This window comes from Ambystoma mexicanum, chromosome 7q, assembly GCF_040938575.1.
Source record: "Ambystoma mexicanum isolate Mex_15411 chromosome 7q, UKY_AmexF1_1, whole genome shotgun sequence".
NCBI classification, from domain to species: domain Eukaryota; kingdom Metazoa; phylum Chordata; class Amphibia; order Caudata; family Ambystomatidae; genus Ambystoma; species Ambystoma mexicanum.
In genome coordinates, this window is record NC_090941.1 from 641,064,010 (window position 1) to 641,085,553 (window position 21,544).

The 21,544-nt window shown below is 48.1% G+C and overlaps 1 protein-coding gene across 1 annotated transcript in view; it reads right to left on the bottom strand.

Annotated features, from left to right (window-relative positions):
• The window catches only part of B3GLCT (beta 3-glucosyltransferase), a 1,424,518-nt gene that overhangs the window by 911,639 nt on the left and 491,335 nt on the right, over window positions 1–21,544 (bottom strand). The window lies entirely within an intron of this gene.

The following is a 21,544-nucleotide window of genomic DNA, read 5'->3' on the forward strand; positions in this document are numbered from 1 at the left end:
CTGCGTATCCACTGTATTGTCCTCCGTATGAGGGGGAACGGGGGAAAAGCATAGAGGAACATGTCCGTCCATGGGAAGGAGAATGCCTCCCCCCTGGAGCCCTCTTGAGGCCATCTACTTGCGAATTGCTCGCATTTCTTGTTGTCTTTGGTTTGGTTGCGAAGGCGTCCAGAGGGGGGTAACCCCATTTCTCGAACACTTTCATCAGGTGAACTGTGTCCATTTCCCACTCGTGTATCTGGGCCATGCTTCTGCTGAGGGAGTCTGCTTGGGAGTTCCTCACTCCTGGAATGTGATGAGCCACGATGGAAATTTCATGCTTTAATGCCCAATGCCATGTTTTCTGGGCTTCTATGGAAAGAGTTCTTGATCGCGTCCCTCCTTGTTTCCTCAGATAAAACATGGCCGTTGTATTGTCGGTCAGTATTCGTACTCGCGAGCCCTTGATGTGTGGTAGGAATGCCTTCAAGGCCCATCGTACTGCTCTGAGCTCTAACACGTGTATGTGTAGGAGTGACTCCGTTGGAGACCAGCGACCTTGCGTTTGGAGAGCACCCATGTGAGCTCCCCATCCGGTTAGGGACGCATCCGTGACTATGGTTCGCTGAAACTCCGGCTCCTGTAGGGGTACGCCGTTGTTCAGATTGTGGAAACTCTGCCACCACTGAAGGGGCCGAAGCAGCTTGTCGTCGTCGATGGTTATCTTGTCTGACCACGATCCTTGAGCCTGCGTCCATCGGTCCGCGAGGAATTCCTGGACTGGCCTCATGAATAGGCGACAGTTTTCCACCAGATGGATGCAGGATGCCATGGCCCCTAGGACCGAAACGTATTTTCTCACTGAGATCTTGGTGTTTCGCCGTAGTCGGCATGCTTGTTTGAGTCTTGAGGTTCTGTCGAGAGAGGGTTTCACTAGCCCTAACTGGGTCTCGAACTGTGCCCCCAGGAATACCAGCGATCTCGATGGCTGCAGAGAGGATTTTTCGAAGTTTATGGCGAATCCCAGCTGTTGTAGAAGCTGCATGGTGGCTTGTAAACTTGTGTTGTCGACGCTGGGGAGGATCCCCTTACCAGCCAGTCGTCGAGGTATGGGTATACATGGTGGCCTTGCTTCCTTAGCCAGGCCGCTACTGGAGCCAGGCATTTCGTGAACGTTCTGGGGGAGGTCTTGAGCCCAAAAGGAAGAACCGTGAATTGGTAGTGAGTCCGCCCTATTACAAATCTTAGGAATTTCCTGTGTTTCCGACACATTGGAATATGGAAATACGCGTCCTGTAAATCCAGGGACGCTAGAAAATCCCCCTCTTGAACGGCGCGGATCACTTCCTGCAGAGTGAGCATCTTGAATTTTAGGCTCTTTAAAGACTTGTTGAGATCGTGCAAGTCTAAAATGGGACGCCATTTGCCGTTCGGCTTTTTTAACGACGAAATATCTTGAGTAGACTCCTTGACATCTCTGTGATGTTGGAACTAATTCTATCACGCCCTTTGCTAACATGAGTGTTACCTCTTGTTGCAGTATCTTCAGATGGGAATGAGCGGTGAACGCAGGTGCAATTTGCGGAGGGCTGTGTTTGAATTGTAGAGAGTGTCCGTTTCTTATAGTATCCAGCACCCATTGATCCGTCGTTATTCGTTCCCATTCGTCGACATATGCTGAAACTCTTCCCCCCAGAACGGTGTGTTGTATGTCACTGCTGATCTTTATTTTGCTTGTCTCTCGACGACGACGGATATGATGGTCTTTTCCTGGAAGTTCCGGCGACGGTTTGCCGTTTGGGAGGCACGTCTGTATCCCTGGGAGGGGTAAGCTGATCTGCCAAAGGATCTGTCTCCAGATGCAGAGAATCTTGAATTACCTGAAGCCCCTCTAAAGGGACGAAAAGACTTGTAGTTTCTGCCACTCTGGAGGGCACCCAATGAACGTGCCGTGTCCGAGTCCTCTTTCATTCCCTTTAGGGCTTCGTCCACCTTCTCACCGAAAAGAAGGTCTCCCTCAAAGGGCATATCTAAAACTTTGTATTGTACTTCTGGCCTGAAGTAGGTACACTTAAGCCATGACTGTCGACGTAATACGACCCCATTATTGACTTGGTGGAAGCCTGACTCAGCGAGGTCCACCGCAATGTTTATTGCGTGATTTGAGGCTTCCTCACCTTCTCGGACGAGTAACATCGCTGCCTTCCTATGCTCTTCCGGAAGATGATCAAGCAACGGAGCTAGCCTGTGCCACATCTCCCTATCGTATCTGGCAACAATTGCCAGAGAGTTTGCGGCCTTTACTGTGGTCGCTCCCACGGATAGCACTTTTTTGCCAGATGCATCTTGGCGTCTCGCTTCGTTCTCAGGAGGAGTCGTGCACTTGTGCTGGGCCTTCGCCTTCCTCGCCGCTGCCGCCGACACCACCGAGTCCGGCGTTGGTTGGGAGGATAAACACTTGGGGGTAGACTCTGGAGCCTTAAACTTTTTTTCCAGGCGTCCTTTCACTGCCGGCTCTGAAAACGGGTGACGCATTGTCTGCAACCCCTCCTTCCATACATGGTCTAGTATTGGTATCGAGAACACAGACCTCCTTCTCTTAGCCATGTGGTCGAACAAAAAACAGTCCTTTTTCTGTTCTTCCTGGGACAAACCAAATTCTTTGCATGCCTTCTCCATCATAGAATGGAATGACGCAATGTCGTCCGGAGGGGACGGGTGAGCTGGGCTTCTAGGGGTTTCCAACTCCACCTCCGACTCCCAGGTTGGATCCCTGGAGGGGGATGATGAGATATCCGACATGGCTCCCCTGTCAGACTCCGAATCTGGCAGCTCACCTTCCTCTTGTGCCAGTGCTGAGATTGGCGTGCATGGGTGCGTCGGTTGACGGGACGGGCCCGGCTCGTCGACGGGTGACTGTGGCAGGTTTGCCTGAGGTAGTCTCTGGTCCAACGACTAACAACGACTGAAGCGTGGACAGAATTTCCAACGACAAAACAGATTGAGGATTGAGAAGAGGGGCAGATACCGGTATAACGGATCCCCTCGTCGACGACTTGTCAGCCACTCGTAGCCCTAGGTCTGCTGGGCCAGCTATTCTCTCATTCTCGTCCTCCGAGGACAGCAACACAGCCTGTTCTTGTAGTAAAGTATCCGGGGGGATCGGATCAAAAACTTCAGGCCTCCAGGCCTCCTGTAGAACCCCCGTCGACGAGGCCATCGTCGACGTCGTTGTCGGTGGGACGGTGGATGCCACCTGCGTAAGTGGCAGGGTGGAGGCCGATGACTGGGCCGCCGTCGACGACGGTGACTTAGCAGGTGGTTTTGGTGGTACCGCCTTTTCCACACTTGGCTTGCTTTTACTCGACTCTCGACTCGTGGTCGATCTATGATGATCGCCCGAGGAGGATTTCCTTTCCTTTTCATGCTTTTTTGATGAAGATGATTTCTTTGACGAGGAGTCTCTAGTTGAGTGACTTCCAGACGACTCTTTTTCCGTCGGTCGAGATTTCTTCGCCGGTGGTTCCGACGAGGTAGCGCGGCGTGATGTTTTCGCCGATTGTGTGGAGCCTACCTCCGAAGGGGGGTATGCCCCCGCTCCATCATTCAGCCATGCCACCAGTTGTCGACTGTGGTCTTTGAGGGTTTTTTGAGACAACCCTTTGCATATGTCGCAGTTATCCGCCGAATGATGAGGGTGGAGGCAATATATACAATCCATATGTCCGTCCCCCTCCTAAACTTTTTTTCAAGCCGCACGTCGCGCATGGGCGGAACAGCGCTTTTCCTGACACGGAGGACATTTTCTGTACTCAAATTCCAGTAATGCAACCTTGTACAAAATAGTAAGACAACGCGAGGAGATCCCACTACTTTGGAGACGGTTGAAATCTGAAGGGGAACCGCGGGGGCGGGGCTCTTATACGGGGACGGCCTACGGTGCATGCGTAGGCGGGTCCTAAAAGGACGTAGATAGGACACAAAAGTGTCGGAAGTTTTCCTATTGGAAAAGGCTATATATGTGTACCGAGGGGTCCCAGTCTGACGACGGGGAATATTCTAAGCATGTGAATCCATGACAGATCCAATGCTGGAGAAAAATCATATACACTATAATTTCAGACACGCAAATGTCTAAAGAGATGACCTGCCAAATATATCCGTCCCCCAGTTGTTGTGGCCAACAGCAACACCTCAGATTCGTCTGCAAATGTGCACCCATATCGTGATCCAAGTGTCAGCATACAGCATTTACGTAGGACTCTTAAGATCAGTAACCCACTGAGCTCATCACCCATATTCCAACTGTCATGATAGAAGTACCACATGCTGACAACACAAACGGCAACAAAATGGCAGTTTCACTAGATAGGAGAATCCGTAAGGGGACACCACACAGCTCAGTTGCAAAAATATGCATTTGAGCCTTGTCACACATACTATATACAGTAATACAAATGTCAGAAACAACCTAGCTGGACAAATACTCTAGCCACCAAACTGGCTCTCTTACATCCACCAGGCAATACCCCCCCCCATATCGGCCATCCCACTAGCTGCGACCACTATGCAACCAACGTTCAAATCCTTTAGTCCAATATCACCAGAGCAATTTCTCAAACTCCCATCTGCCTGCAAACCATCTGGCTCTCCGCTGGACCCTTGCCCGGCCACAACTTCAAAGAGATTTTCGCTTCCACCTGTGCAGGAGAACACGCAAGATCCATCATAAATGCCTCCCTTTCCTCTGCTATCTTCCCCGACGCAATCAAAACGGTTATGTCAAACTGCTAATTAAAAAACCTTCCCTCGACCCTCTCGAGCCCAAAAACTACCGCCCCATCTCAAACACCAGATTCCTTGCCAAACTCATTGACCGAACCACCTACTCCCAACTAAATGCCTTTGTCGAAGCCAACAATCTCCTATACCCCGCACAATCAGGTTTCAGAGCCCGTCACGGAACTGAAACCACCCTAACCTCAATCTGGGATGACCTTAAAATGACAGCAGACTCCACGGGATGCGCCGCACTAATCCTCCTTGACCTATCTGCCGGCTTTGACACAATCACTCAATCCTCCTAGACCGCCTCCACTCCCTAGGAATTTGTGGAACCGCTTTTAAATGGATAGCTTCATTCCTCAAAGATAGGTACCAAATAACAATACTCTCCACCTATACCTCCCAAGCCCAAACAGTTGACACGGGAGTCCCACAAGGAGCATGCCTATCCGCCCTCCTGTTCAATCTCTACCTGATCACCCTCCCACCAATAATTTGTTCACACAACATCCTGTGTTACAACTACGCTGACGACGCTCAACTAATTCTTAAACTAATGAACTCAAAACCCAACTCCCGATCTGACCTGACCTCCTGCCTCCTCGACATAGAACTCTGGATGACCAAAAGCCACCTCCTGTTAAACCCCTCCAAAACGGAAATCATGGTATGTGGCAACTCCGAACTTCTTCCATACACACTCCCCTGGCCACCCGCCATGGGCAACTCACCGAAAAATCTTGGATGCACCCTTGACTCTGACCCAACACTCTCGCGCCAAGTCAACAACGTCTCAAAGTCCTGCCACTACCACCTTAAAACCCTTAAGCGCATCTTTCCATATCTCTCCTTTCCCAACAGACTCTTTCTGCGGTCCAATCAATCGTTATGTCAAGACTGGACTACGCAAACCCCCTATACCTCGGAGTCCACACGTACCAACTGAATAAACTCCAAAGGGCACAAAACATGGCAGCCAAAATGCTACTTGCGCTCGGCCCAAGAGACCACATATCCCCAGCCCTTAAGACGCTTCACTGGCTTCCAGTAGCCCGAAGGGTGACTTTCAAGACCTTATACATCTCCCATCGAGCAATGCATAAAACCGCACCTCAATATCTTCAAGACAAGCTAAAACCCTATCACCCCCCCACGCACCCTAAGATCAAGCTCAGCTGGCCTCCTTGTCATATCTAAGACAAACTCATTCAGGTTGGGCGGATCATCATTCTCAGCCTTGGCCCCCACCCTGTGGAACTCTATCCCACCCCACATCCGCCTGAGGATTTAACGTCTTTCATCAAACTGCTGAAAACCTGGCTCTTCCCCTAAAACCAACCGGTACCAAACCAACCCAAACAGAATAACAGCATCTCAATGACACCAATCCAACAAACTACCAGATGCGAGAAATTGACAGCTAATAACCCCGAATATAAACTAGAAGGACAAACGGAACTAAATGAGTAAAGTAGATCAAAACAGTGAAGTGGATAATAAGAATAAATCATAGGGAAACAGTAAAGAGATTAAACTGCTGAAATGGACATAATGCATGAGGAGCAAACGAAGTGAATGGCGTGGATGAAATAGAATGGATGAAGCGTGTGGAACAGATGAATGCGCTGAGTGGAAGAATACATGAGTGGAAGAACAGATGACTATATAGATCGAATGAGTATGTAAATCAAATGAGTATGTAGATCGGATGAGTGTATAAAATGGATGAACATGTTAAGCGATTGCGTGTGTAGAGCGGTTGCGTGTGTAGAGTGGACGAGCGTGTAGCGCGGATGAGTGCCGAAATACAGAGAAGCGAGTAGAACGCACGAGTGCGTAGTACTGATGAATGTACAGAACGGATGAGCCTAAACCGGATGCATATGTAGAGCGAATGAGAATGTGGAACGGATGAGTATGTAAAGCGGATGAGTATGGATAGCAGATGAGTACGGAAGTGAGGAGAGTGTGTAGATCACTGGAGCAGATGAATGTGCTGCAGACCTAGCGAATGTATAAAGGGGACGAGTGCGTAGAGGGGACGAGCGCGCAGAGGGGACGAATATAAACCGGATGAGAATGAGGAGCAGAAGAGTGTGAGGAGCAGATGAGTGTGAATAGCAGATGAGTGTGAATAGCAGATGAGTACGGAAGTGAGGAGAGTGTGTAGATCGCTGGAGCGGATGAATATGCAGACCTAGCGAATGAGTGTATAAAGCGGATGAGCGTATAGAGTGGATGAGCGCATAGGTGCTATTGGTTTCCCCTACATAGCACCTAGACTCTGGAACAATCTCCCTCACGCTCTAAGAGCAGAATGCTCCCTTACAGCTTTTAGAAAAAAACTCAAAACCTCTCTTCAACTAAACATCCTCTACTCACAGCCAAACATACATACGTTGATAATGTTTTTCTATTGTCGAAACCTGCATGCGTGTATACCTCTAGGATGTAACTAAGTATCGCTTTTTATTGTAACCAGCGCCACAATGCTTCAGGGCTGTTTGTGTGCTTAACAAATACAAATAAATAAATAAATGCGGGGAGGGGACGAGTGCATAGAGGGGACGAGTGCATAGTGTGTGTGAGGACATAAAACGGACGAGTGCCTAGAGCGAATGAGTGCCTAGAGCAGAGTGAACGAGTACTCAGAGAGAACAGACGTGTTGCGTAGAGCGGACGGGTTGCGTGGAGCGGATGAGTATGCAGAACGAATGAGTGCAGATTGCATTACGCAGTATGGATGAGTGTGTAGAATGGATAAGTACATAGAGCTTCTGAATGCGTAGAGCGGACAGAACGAGTGAAGTATGTAGATGAATTCTATACGGATAGTACAAATTATATATGTGAATGGAACTGATCACATATATGGATGGAACGCGTGCTGGACGTTGATGGAACGGCTGACATGTGGATAGAACGGATGCTGTATATGGATGGATCGGGTGCCGTAGGTGGATGGATCGGGTGCCGTATGTGGATGAAACGTGTGAAATAGGTGGATGGAACGGATGAATTATGAAGATGCTATGGCCGAAATTTGTAGACGGAGTGCATAAAACAACTTAAAATACACGGAATGGCACGGATGAACTATGTAGACGGAGTACATAAAACAACTTCGAATACACAAAATGGATTGAAGTAAATAGAGCGGTCTTTGAGTGCGAGTGGCGGACAGGAGTGCATGCATGGGGCGGTCACGAGTGCATGCGCGGGGCAGACACGAGTGCATGCGCGGTGCAGACACGAGTGCATGTGCGGGGCAGACACGAGTGCATGCGCGGGGCAGACACGAGTGCATGCGCGGGGCAGACTGGAGTATGTAGGGCGGACTGAGGTGCATGAGTGCATCGTGCAGACCGAAGTGTGTAGAGCAGACTCGGGTGCATGGAATGAATAAGAGTGCATGGAACGGACTGGAGCGCATAGAATTGCGTGACATACATAGTACGGTTTGGAACGCAGGGAATGTTTGAAAGAGCATATAACCCAACATATCACACCACCACGCTTACTTTCTTCTTTACACCACCGCTCAACTAGAACACAGATACTATGACATCATTCGGTTTAACTGTTCTCATACCAACATCCGCTGCTCACTCCCCATCATTCTAAGCAAACACTGCTGGTTACACACCCCCCAGCCAGGAGTTCTCCTCAGGCCTAACGCAGCCACATTCGGTCTGGATAAATCCTGCCAGAACGAACACATACTCCTGATCTCTCAACCATCGCCACACCTACTGCTAAAAAGCAGCTATTACACAAATACCGCACCATCTGCACACAAAACCGGTGCTCACATGCACCTTTGACTCTCTCTACTGACCTGAACTTCGGTTCCCAAGGGCGTTCAACCTACCAGCGCCTTCAGACCATACCAATGGTATGTAAGGCGCTATATAAATGCAAAATAACATAACACTTACTGAAAGCCGTCATCTAGGGTGGATCGCATGTACGTCAGACGCATTTGGCCCTCCAAGGTGATATAGGTTGTGGGACGCGGACGGTTGGTGCATTACCCTCGCCATGCTGTGAGTGTATTGCAGGGGTGGCAGGCACGTTGTCTCCTGCCGGGAATAGATGGTGCTGTTGTCAAACTTCAGGGAGCTGGACAGGTCTGAGATCCTCTTGTCTGTGGAGTACAGTAAGCTCCTCCAGTGTGACTGTGTGCTGCTACCTTGTTGCCTCTTCCTCGTGATCCCCCTCAAGTGGGGGCATGTAGGGATTAAGGGGAATCATACAAAAATAGAGAAGAGAATAATGCCGACACCAAAGAAATTCGAGACCCCCATTTTACCACATATGTATGGGGGAGGGGCGGTAGGTTAATAAAATATAAAAAGGTGTAGAAGTATTAGGGAGGCTGCAGGGGATCTCCTCCTGCATATTAACGTAAAAAAAGATTCTATATTTTCGGCTCTGACATTTTTTTTGCAATATTCACATAGATCCGGGATTAAGACCTTTGTCCTCCAGTTGATTAGCATCTATTTGGACAATTAAATGGTCACATATCTGGGATGTGAGAAACTATACATGTCATTTAGCTCAACAGTCATAACTGCTACTGCAACAAACATGGCTCTACAGATGTTTTGCCCATCTTCCCACCTCCTCATTCACACGGGCACAGAGTATTCTGCTCACACAGTGCAAACAATACACAATGATCCAAGCATTTTTCCAAGCACATTGATGTCATATGGTGTGGTGTGTGAGGCTCTAAATGCCGCAGGCATGTCGACACATTTTCCTAGCTGATGCCATAATGCTCTACAGGGTACTGTGTTTGAAAATGTGATAGTTTTTTGTTTTATTTAACAAGATCATGTAACATTATTTTTTCTTGATTTTTTGTTTTTTAAACCAATAAAACATTTTAATATAAAAACATGTGATATTCACCCTGTAACAGTGGGTACATCTATCCAATGCCAACTCACATCACATGTACACACATAGGTCAATATTAGCTCTGCATGGTTCACCTCGAGGGGTTGCAAATGTGTCTGTTTCACCGATTCATTTCACTGCAATTGGGTTCATCAGGGCAGCCACTGCACTGGGGTCAGGCTGTTCCCTCTAGATTGTCCTCCACTGGTGCTAGTTTTATTTTCTGTACTACATGCCCCCCACCAGCATCTTGATCGCCTTCATAGTTCTGCAGGCTGCACCCTGCGTATTCACATTTGTGGTTAGCTATGCCAGGGTGACTTCTTCACAGCAAGGCGAGGCTTTGGCATCTCTGCATGGAAATGGTTAGTTACTAGGCACATGGATATGGGTTCCAAGTTTTTTTACCAATTGGTGCAATATGGACAGTGGACAGAAACTAAGGTCATGGCCAGTTGGTCCTGGAGAAGATGGAGCATAACAAAACCCTTGATATTTTGGCAAAGAAAAGTTTAGTTAAGACCGAGTTAAGATGATCCGATTGATCGCAACAAAACCCATGAAATTCGGGAGGGTGAGGGGGGAAGTGATGACAATCTTAACCCTGACTCCACCCCACCTCTCCCGTAAATGTCTCCCATGATGTCATTTTTCATCTCATTGCTGATCCCTGCTTTAATTTCATGTATGTGCTCATGGGGACTCGGAGTTAAAACAGTCTTAAATGGACCCACCAACATCATTAGGAAAATTACTTCTCAACTACAAGATGATGCAGAAACTCCATTGTTCAAAGTAAGTGTCCACACGCTTGTGCATCCATTCCAAGACGGGTTACGTGCTAGAAACGTCACTACATGGCAGAGCAAAGCATGAAGGGAGAATAAAAAATGATGGAAAGAATATTTGAGTCAGAGCTCCCATAACTTACCCAAACGTTGCCGCCTGGACAACAAAATGACTTTGGCTTACATACCCCTTTGCAAGGCATTCCTTAAAATAATTATGGGTCCAGCCAATCCATAGAAGCTAGTCTCCACACGTGGGGGAGTTGAAAAGTCTCTTGAGACTCACAGGGAATCTTACGATACGAGGAATGCTTCTCAGCAAATTTTTTTTAACAATTCAGCCAATGAGTGCAAGGTAATAGTTGGCAACGTAAAAATCAGAACTGTTAAGAACTTCAGTAACATCACAATATGGTACCCTTTGATAGAATATACATGTTTACCTAACACCTAATTTGGAGGCTGCCAGGATATTCATACCAGGAACCAGAGAGCCAGAGAGCATTTTACAGGGACTTTAGGCATTCAAATAAACCCTCACAGTTGTCAGGCACTGTGGTCGGTCATAATTTTGAGAAAAAAAAATGTCGGAAAAATAATATCGAAAAAAAAAGTTGAATTTTTTTTTATTATATATTTATTTTGGGGTCCGGGAATAAATAAAAATGGGTAAAACAAAAAAATAAAAAAGGGAGGATGTGGGGGAACCCCCCCATTTCCAATAAAAAATGTAAAAAAATGTATTCGAAAAAAGGACTATAAACCGTCAAGCACATTTAGCCTTAGAAGACTTTTCAGAATCATATGATTTTCATGGACTATCACGATAGTGTTAGGGTTATGGGAACCAATAGACATCTGAATGATATTATTTCATATCCCTACCACTCCAGGAGGCTCAGAAGTGGACCCAGTGTAACAATGAGTACACTGGTATACCAGATCAACCTGGGAGAACCCATAAACTCAAGGACCTTGCCATAAGACCCTTGCAAAATCCTAGGGTGGAAAGGGGATCTCCAGTGGAGGAAAACAAAAAAATAATCACTCAACGTCCAGGATAAGGTCTTGCTTATACCACTATAGTTGGGAGGAGAAACCGGACCAACAAGCCAAAGAGTCTGGGAAAGCACCCGAGCCAAGGGCCAATTAAGAACTCAAAGCGGGGAGAAAAACGAGCTCCTGTTTCCAGAAGTGTCTGAAGGGTTGAAATCAGAGAGGACTCGAAAGAAGATCCAGACTGAGTAATCCCAAGGGGAACATTAACTACAAGAATCATTTTGGTTCGCTACATGTTACGCTCACCTGGCTCCCACAGAGGCGTCGATCTAGACTGGACTGCTGCGATCTCCACCAATGTGACGCGTAGGGCCGAGATGATGGACTGGATTGGCCCACCTAGCTTCGTTTGCTTGGCCCGTAGGAATATTTTTTTTTTTTTTTTTTTATTATTACTTGTACATAATCAAAGAAAGAAAAAACATGATTTTTACAAGAGGTATCAGTTCTTAATTCCATAAGTTTCGAGAACCCACACAGGTGCAAAGCCGGGAGTCAGGCAAGGTTTTGAAGCGTTGATGTGAGAACGAATCAGGGCGGGATTTTTACAGGTTAAGAGGAGAGCGTCCACCGGAGCCAGGTTCGCCTGTTGTAGCCTCATGACATGCACCTGTGTTATCAGGTTGATGTCCAGCAGCAAGCGCTTCCGGTGTAGAGTTCTTGCTTTGGTTCGCAATTTTAAGAAAAGCCGCCTGCATTATTTTTGCCGTAGCCGTTGCCCAACGGGGTTTTTCACCGGAAATCAAACGGCACCACCATGTGTTTTCTTCAATCAGGATTGAATCGTGCCATAATGGAAGAAGGTAAGCCATCCGTTCTCGGTGCAGCGAGGGGCAGTTTAGCAAAAGATGGCGAATTGACTCCATGGAGTCAGGGTCGTTACATAGCCTGCAGGTGGTTGTAGCAGTTAAAGATCTTATCCCCAAGATTTCTCTTGTGTGGAGCAGGTTAAGACGTGCTCGCAAAAATATTCCTCGCAAGTTTTTATCTGGGAATTTTGTACAGTATCCTATGGGCAACTTCAACTTGTTAAATGTTGGCGGAAGATGTCTTAAGCACTTCATAGCTACCGCTTTATCAATAGTGGAGATCCAGTCTTGGTTCTTTACTTTTTCATTTACCCTTTGGGGGTTCGAAATTAGATCAAGTTTGGAACATGACACTTCTTCCAGTATGTGTTCTTGTCTACTCACCCAGAGCAGAGCGGCTTTGGAGGACGAGGAGGAGAGCTCTTGGCCAATAAAGTTACAGATTGGAAGGCCATCTTTTATTAAGGTCTTTCTAAACAGGGCAAGGGAAGCCACCCTGACAGACGCACTTAACGAGAGCAGGCCCAGCTCTCTTCTAACTGCTTCGATGGGAATTGCATTTGGTAGGCCCAAAAGAGATTTCCATATGTGTCCCTCTAGCCTACGCCATAGTTGGTGTGGGATTGTGAACATTGCGTCCATGCCATACGTTAATGCTGGCACTATTTTCCCTTTGTAGAAGGTAATGGCCGGGGATAATGAATATTTGCCAAATTTTCTGTCGATCGCTTTGAGTTGAGAGGTCAAAAGCTTGGTTTTTGTCCAGAGGTGAGCTTGCATTTTCTGTTCCTTGCTTGAACCGTCAATGATCACCCCCAGATATTTGAAGTGGGAAACCACCTCAATTCTGATGTTGTTTATTGACCACGATGTGAGTTTTTTGTGAGGACGAGTGGCTTTTGAGAGGATCATAATTTTGGTTTTGGCCTGATTTATTAATAGGTTGTTAGCTGACATGTAGGCTGCAAGGTTATCGAGCTGTCTTTGCAAGCCAATTGGCGTTTGGTCAAACAGAATCATGTCATCCGCATAGAGGAGTCGAGACAGGGCCATGTTTCCAAGCTTTGGCGGAAAGGAACGCACGAGTCGTTCAGAGTCTTTATAGTCCCCAAGAAATGCGACAAAGAGGGCTGGGGCCAGTGGGCAGCCTTGCTTAACCCCTCTGTTCGCACTGATTTCCCTAGAGAGAGTGCCTTGTCTGTTCAGCCTGACCTTGAGAGTGGTATTGGTATGCAAGGCCATTAGTGGATTTAGGACCGATTCTGGGCAGTTCCAGTTTTTTAACTTGTCCCATAGTTTCCTTCTGTCGACTTTATCAAAAGCCTGTGAAAGGTCAATGAAAGCAGCGTAAACGGGTTGTGACGTTTCTTTCGTTTTCGCTTTCAACAGGGATAGGATGAATATGTTCAATGTCGTGCTCCCGTTCTTTTTAAAGCCCGTTTGGAGAGGGTCGCTGCAAGGGGCTGTTTTGACCCATTGTTGAAAGTGGCCTAAAAGGAGAGACGCAAAGATCTTGCCCATAATGTCCAGCAAAGCTATCGGGCGATAATTTCCCGGGGCGTCTCTAGTTCCCTGTTTATAGATGGGAATAATGATGGATGTACACCACGATAAGGGGATGTTTCTCGTTAATCTGCAATGGTTAAACAGGTTAGAGATGAAAATGGACCATTCATGATGATGTTTTTTTAGGTCTATGTTGGACAGCCCGTCCGGACCTGGCGCTCTGGACGGTTTTAGCCTTTTGATTGCAAGAGATATGTCTGATACGGCTGAGAGATCCACCCATGGGGAGTCTGACATGGTGATACACTGGGTTTTTGCTGCTGATGGACTCGAAAAAAGGTCAGTAAAGAAGATGACCCACGCTTGCTCCGGAACAGCGTTAATCATATTTGAAGAGGTTGTTGCTTGCGTGTGATTTATTAGGGACCAAAAATCTGCTGTCTTTTTAGTTGTAAGGACTCGGAGCATAAGTTCAGCGTCCCGCTGGTAGATGCCTGCCCGTCTGGCTCTTAGCCATGCTTTATACATTCGAAATTCATTGGCCCACTTGTTCCATGCTTCGACAGTTTTGGCTGCTTTGGCTTGTCTTTTTTGCTTTCTCAATGCCGTTTTTTTGAGTGCTATTTGTTTGTCGAAGTGGTGAGTATGGATCTTTTGGGTTTTTGGACCCACCGTCGAGGGGTGCTTATAAGGTAGAAGAAACGGAAGGTAGTTTGGTCTACCAAGAGGCTCCCAGGGTAACTCAGCGGCTTGATTAGTCACGTACTGAGAGGTGATTGCCCTTATGTTTGTGGCAGACAAACGCAGACGCGTTTGTTGTGGGTTGAGCTCCACCTCGGGGAGATAGTTGCCGTTCGAGAGTGCTTTAGAGGCCCAGGAAAGGGACAAAAGGTTGTGGTCGCTTAACGTTGTTTCCACCACTTGAAAGTCTTGGACTTCTGTGCACAGGGCTGCAGAGGCAAAGATGTAGTCCAAAGTGGCCGACCAGTGGCCTCTTTTCCATGTTGGGGGGGGAGGCTGGCCCTCTCTGATCTTGGCGACGTTATATAAGTTCCTAGAGGACATTAGTGTCATCCATAGTTCACCTCTTCGTTCTGCTTGCGTGGGTTCCGTGTCCTTCAAAGAGATCGCCTTCGGCTGGTCGCATTTTGCGTTAAGATCACCACAAATAATAATCCATGGCGTCTCCCATTCAATACAGATGTCATCGATTGTTTCCTCCATAGTTTGGCAAAAGAGAGATGGAGAAGTTCTCTGTGGATTCCAATAGGTGGTGATCAGCGCAAGGGGGGGCGACAAGGTTGGTTTAGAAGATGGTTTGGAAGAGACCAGCGGGGTGTTCCATGCCAGCAGGACCGCCAGAACCCCGTAGGAGTTAGCAGTGGTTTTGAGAATTTTTAAATTTTGGTCCGATCTCACCGCTATTAGGAGACCTCCTGAGGGACGACCCAGAAGACCCTTTACCGCGGGTGATGTCACAATTTCATAGCCATCCAACACAGGTTTGTCTAGCAGCCATGTTTCCTGGAGGCAAAGGATATCGAACTGTTGTAAGTCAATATTGTTTTGAGTCGTTAAATGAGCGTGTCCCCTTGTGTTCCAGGAGGCCAGCGTTAAAGGTTTTGAGTGTAGGGGGACGTCGGCTTCCTCTGATGATTGCTATTTTGCCTTGTTTGGAGCTAGGACTTTTTTGATCCAATGCCATGGTCCAGTTGGCTTTACAGTAGTTTTCGGTGGTGATAAGACAAAAGTTGAATGTCGGTGTTGAGACCTGTTGGCGTGGCTGGCACTTTGAGGTGAACAGTGGCTCCGGGCGTATGCTGATCTGCCCGTGCGTTGTCTGTCCCGCTGGTACTGAGACAGGCGCCGGGTAGGTGTGGCTTGCCTGTGTTCATTGTGACCAAGGGACCTTTGGGGTGATGCGTCTGCCCAGGCCACTTTCGATGAGGTTCTGTATTGGGAGGAGTAATCCCTAGAAGGGTCTGTGCGATGGTCGTGGACCTGGTCGGAAGTTGACTTTTTTCTTGATGGGGCGTTAAAGTGAGACCTTAGCTTGTCTCTGCGATCATGAAGGCGTCTAGATGGACTCTGGTCGTTGGTAGTTTTCTTCTTTGAGTGTGTCCCATGAGGGGTTGGTTTGTCGGCGTAGGTTTTTATTTCTGAGAGGAGGAACCCCATTGCCTTTAGGTCTTCACCAGCTTGTTTACAAATATCTTGTATTGCCGAGGTATAGATGTAAAGGTACGCCTTGGCCTTGTTGTCTCTATGGTATGGTTCGACCCGCTGGAAGTGATCCGATTTCAAATGTTTTAAGGCGGATACTGACGATGATATCTTTAACACAGTTCTTCTATTGAGAATTATGTGTTTGTCTTTGCTTGAGATCTGCTCCATTTTGAATAGGGTTATGGTGCTGGTCGTCTTAACATTGGCCGTGGTCATTTCCGTAGGTTTGAGGGAAGTAGATAACTTTGACGGCCTTGTGTTATCTTCCACGCTATTTTGAACGTGGTTAGTGTTCAATTTGATCAGAGCAGTTGCCGCAGTTGTGGGCAGATGGTGGGACTCGAGGTTCCTCCCAGTCGACTCTCCTGTTGAAGTGGATTGGACGACAGAGAGGACCTGTACGGTTGGCGACCGAGGAGAGATTTGTCCAGCGTCTTGGGTGGATGAGAATGTCGTGGGCAAATCGTCCACTTCTTGGACTGGGGTTGGAGATAGAAGGCTCAAATCAAAGGAGTCTTCAGGGATTTTCGGAGACTGAACCAGGGCTGTTATAATTTGAGACCGTGGCCTGGTCAGCACCAGAGTATCCTTTGAGATAGAGTGGCTGGAGGTTGTTAAACCGCCTACTGACAGGTGGTTGGAGGGATGGGTCGGCGGCGAGGAGTGGCGATCGCTTGGCACTAGTTTTAATGTCTTTTTACCTGGAAGTCTCCGTTGAGTCCGATCCGGGTTTTGAGCGGATAAGAGGTGAGAACTGGAAGTGGATGTTGAGGCCACTGACGTGAGCTTTGGTTTGCTCGAGAATATTGGAGCAAGGTCAATGTAGAGGTTAGTTAGGGGCGTCTGTGTGGAGCTATCAGCCCAAGTCTTTTGAGGGGGGATCGTCACCCTTATTGCTGGTGAGTCTGGTTGCGGCGGGCTCAACGGTGCTGGATCTTTTGAAGAGTGAAATATGTCATGTTTCAAGTCGATAGCAGTGATGTAGCCTTCGAGAAAGGTGAGTTTAGACTGGATAGAAGCTAAAATGGCCGTATTGTCTCTTGATGCATCTCCTAATGTTTCATATAGTTTGCAAAAGGGGGCCATTGCGATGGTTATAGCCGACATGATTGTCGTTAAATCTTTTCTACTGCCCGATGTGTCTTTATGAGGTGTGGAGGCAGGGTCCAAGACTGATCTTTTATTTCTTGGGAAGTCTCTGGGTCCTAAAGATGCCAGATTCGCCAAGGAATGCCTGCGCCTTACTGATCTTCCTTCGAGTTCGACATCACTTGAGTATCTCTCTGTGACGGAGCTCGGGTGTTGGTCGCTTTCATCTTGTATAATAATACTGGGTGGGGGATCTGCCAGCAACGCCAGGGGGGGGAAAATGGGTGGGTGCGAGTTGGTCTCCGATTGCGCAGACTTTACATTGTGGGAGGAATCGGACTTGGGTTGTAATAGGTCTAGAATGCCCAAGAGACCCTGGTTTGCCGGGCAATCTTTAAGTATTGAGTAAGAAAGTGAACTGGGTTCCGAGTTTCTAGAGGGGGACTTCTCAGTTTGGTTGTCTGGAGCGACGATAAGTGGAACAGAATGAGACCGCTCGGGGGACAACGTAGGTGGTATCGGAAGATCTTGTAAGTTGCTTTTGGAAATTAAGGTTTGGCTCGGGTCTGTAGAGCAAATAGGTGGCTGGGGGCATTCAGTATCCACAATTTTTCTGGTTTTTAGGGCAGGTGCTGCTTCGTCAAATGCTTCTAAAATTTCCGCGTCTGACAGCTCAGAGTCGGTGGATAATTTTCTTTTCCCTTGGTTCTTGAAGAAATTTAACAGAGCAGATGACAAGAGAGGCGTAGGTAAAGAGAGTTTGGGTTCACCTCTCTTTTTCCGGAGCTGTGGTCGTGCCTCACTTGTTGGGTGCCTGGTAGATTTTGTTGATACAGACCTCAGGGCTTGATGTTTTTTTGTTTTTTTTGTTGGTGCCACCGGTTTATTGGGCAATTGTGTCACTGGCACAGGTTTCGTTCTTGTATTGGCTTGATTTTTGTAGGGTGGTCTTTTTTTAGGTTGGGGGAGCAGTTTTTTATGCGAAGCAGTGTCCGAGGAGATGAAGTCCTCGTCTGAGTCTGTGTCAGTTATTAGCTCTGAGAGAGAGTTCGTTAATGTGTCTTTAGATTTCTTTTGCGGCTGGAGTTGTTTATCTGGAGAAGGGATAAGAAAAGGAAACTCAGCCGTGAATATATTGTCTTGTAAAGTGCTGAGCTCAATATCGGCTGCTTGTGCGGGGTTGGCTGGGATCAAGGCCGGCGCCTTTCTGAGCGCCATTGGGTCCTGTGCGGAGGCTGAGTGCTTTTTTTCCGCCTTATCCGGTAAGTTCCTGGGATCGGCCATGGTTGTATGGATCATCGCCTCGATGGATATATTGGATGTGCGTGATGGAGGCTCGGAGCGAAGGTCAGGCACAGGTGACGGCTTGTTGGTCGGAGTCAAGTTGAGTGAGGTGTCTAATGGCGCCGCCAAGTTGTTCAGCTCCGCCATGCCGTCTGATACAGCGAAATCCGGCCAGACTGTATCAGATGAGCTAGCTAGCGCGAGCTCCCTCAGACCCACTGACAGGGACCCTCCGGTCCCTGCACAGAACGAGTCACTCGCCGAGGCGGTACGAGGGCGGGTCGCGTCAGAGGCTGGAGTCGTATAGCTGGCCGTTGCTGTGGCGTTAGCTTGTCCGCCTTTGTGCACTGTAGGGTGCCTATGGACGATCCGAGGCTCGGGCCTAGTGGGGGCCGATGGCTGTAGCCCAGAAGTTGTAGCAGTTCCTTCAGATCGGCTCAACAGGGGAAGAGGGGAATCTTCACGAGGAGTCAAGGCAGGGGACAGCAGCGCAGCGGTCGTCGCCAGGGACCTCGACTGCTGTGAATGAGCTGAGGCCGGGGCGGCCGGTGGTGCGCATAAGTTCTTACGCACTTTGCTTCTAAGCCTGCGCTGGTCTAGATCTTCCTCCATGGTGAGGGGAAATGGGAAATGGGAAAAAAGGGGGGGGGGCGGATCACAAGGAGGGTAGGAGTGAAGGAATGAAAGGTGGGAGTGTTTGGTGCGTAGAAATTAAAAAAGCAAAGAGGAAAGAGACAGTAGGAGGGTAGGGGGGGTAGGGGGGGGGGGGTAGGAGTAGGGGAGTAGGGAAGTAGGGGGACCGGTGGGGAAAAAGGAAAGGTAAAGGAAGAGGGCGGCTGGTAGTTTGTAAACTTCGGGCACAGATTAGTAGCAGGAGTTACCTTGAGACTCCTAGACCGGGCTCTGGAACTCTGGAGCCTTGTCCTGGCGCGGACTGGAGCAGACTGGAACTCTGCCCGAACTCCGCGCGCGCTCCGCGCGCAAGGCAAGTTTTTAAAGGTGCTGCTGGGAAAGATCCTTAAAGACACAGCGGCGTCCACAGAAGAGCATAGAAAGCACGTCCTCACTCGATAGAGACTGGAGCAGACTGAAACTCTGCCCGAACTCCGCGCGCGCTCCGCGCGCAAGGCAAGTTTTTAAAGGTGCTGCTGGGAAAGATCCTTAAAGACACAGCGGCGTCCACAGAAGAGCATAGAAAGCACGTCCTCACTCGATAGAGACTGGAGCAGACTGGAACTCTGCCCGAACTCCGCGCGCGCTCCGCGCGCAAGGCAAGTTTTTAAAGGTGCTGCTGGGAAAGATCCTTAAAGACACAGCGGCGTCCACAGAAGAGCATAGAAAGCACGTCCTCACTCGATAGAGACTGGAGCAGACTGGAACTCTGCCCGAACTCCGCGTAGGAATATTCTTCTGCAAGTGGAGAAAGGGAATTAACCACCCGTGGAGTGGAGCGTAAATCCCCCCCACCCCGTTCTCCCCACTGATCACTTTTGATGTCCCCTCTTATAGTCTCACCTGATGATTTGACAAGATGAGCTCTCCATCCTGCATTGAGCGCAGGGGCGCATAGATAACCAGTTGCTTCACTGGCTCAAAGGAATTGGTGAGTTCCAGGACAATATTGACTCCGATATTCCCGGCAAGACGCCGTAAGTATGTAGTTCGTAAAAGTTCAAATGCCTGACTTTCACTCTTGTCCGATTCCTTGCAGGTTGCAGCTTGACCTTACTGAAGAGTTCCTCGTGGCAACCGGTAATGTTCAGGTAAGGATTTGTATTATCCAACACAGTTTGATAAAACAATGTCCATATGTAACCTGTTCTTTCTCCCTTATTCAGGCGCTGAGAGAAAGTATGAAGTCTCGGGGAATAATGCCTCCAGTGGTAAAATCAGGTAAGTCTTTTGTGGTGAGGAGGGTTGGGTTCCCCTTGTTAGTCCCTTGTTTCACCTTGCTGTCCTTTTGTTTCCCATTAGGGGCCGGGGTTCGGCCAGGATGCAGTGGAAGCTGTGCCGACCTGTGAAGGATAGTACCCCCGGTGGTAAAATCAGGAGGATGCGGTGAAATATGAAGTTGCTGCGAAGGCCGGTGAGTTCAGCGCGGCTCTGCACCAGGCGAGGAGATGCGCATAAAATAACTTCTTTCTTACAGCTCGAAGGCACAATGGATAAGGAATTCAGGTAAGGATCAACGGTATTGCTATTGTTCTAACCTTTTCTCCTTCTTTCTCCCTTTTTCTAGGAGCTCCAAACTCGAGGCGGGCATGGCAGAAGACTGGATGCAGACTTGCAGGCACAGTGAGCGTTACGCTGCTGGATGCAGAATAACGCAAAGCGTGTGCTGCTCTTCGGCCGTGGTTTAAATAGCCTCCAAATTAGTCCCAGGTACGTATTCCTCCCCAGCCCCACCCGAGTAAAAAAAATAGTCCCTAGGTAAAATAGTCCCTTCCAAGCCTCTTTTGGCTTGGAGCTCTTGCAGCATGGTCTGCATCAGGTAAGTTTTAATCTATGAGCCTGGCGCCTATGGCGCCAGGACTGACTCTCCATATGAGCCTGGCGCAATAGGCGCCAGGACTGCACCCAAATAGCCCCTAGCAGGGGTTGTTGGGCTTGCTTGGGGTAACTTGATGCCTGTTTCCGGGGTTGCTGGATTTGGTCTGGGTCCCCGGGGGTAGGCATCATGACACTACAGTAGTATAGGGATGTATTTCTGAAGAGTAGGGTTTTTGAACTATTTAAGTTATCTAACTGTAATCTAATTGTTTTTCGGACACTAATCGGAAACACAATGCAGGTCAATCACTGAACCGTGCAAGTGAACAAGAATGGCAAAATAACATATATCATAGTATATAATCCAATGCATTAAGACTTTACGCCCAAAGGGTGCACCCTGGCTGGAGGACTAGCAAATAAAGCAAATAAAGGCATAACGAGTAATCCGTTATCCTGGGCAGATCTATTGAACATTTTGTTCGAACAGATATATAAATTCAGTATTATTCCAGATGCCTGGACATTGTCTCCCATTACTCAGATACCTAAAAAGGGTTCTAGAACTGACCCACACAATTATAGATTGCTTTCTATGCAAGACGTTATCAGGAAAATATA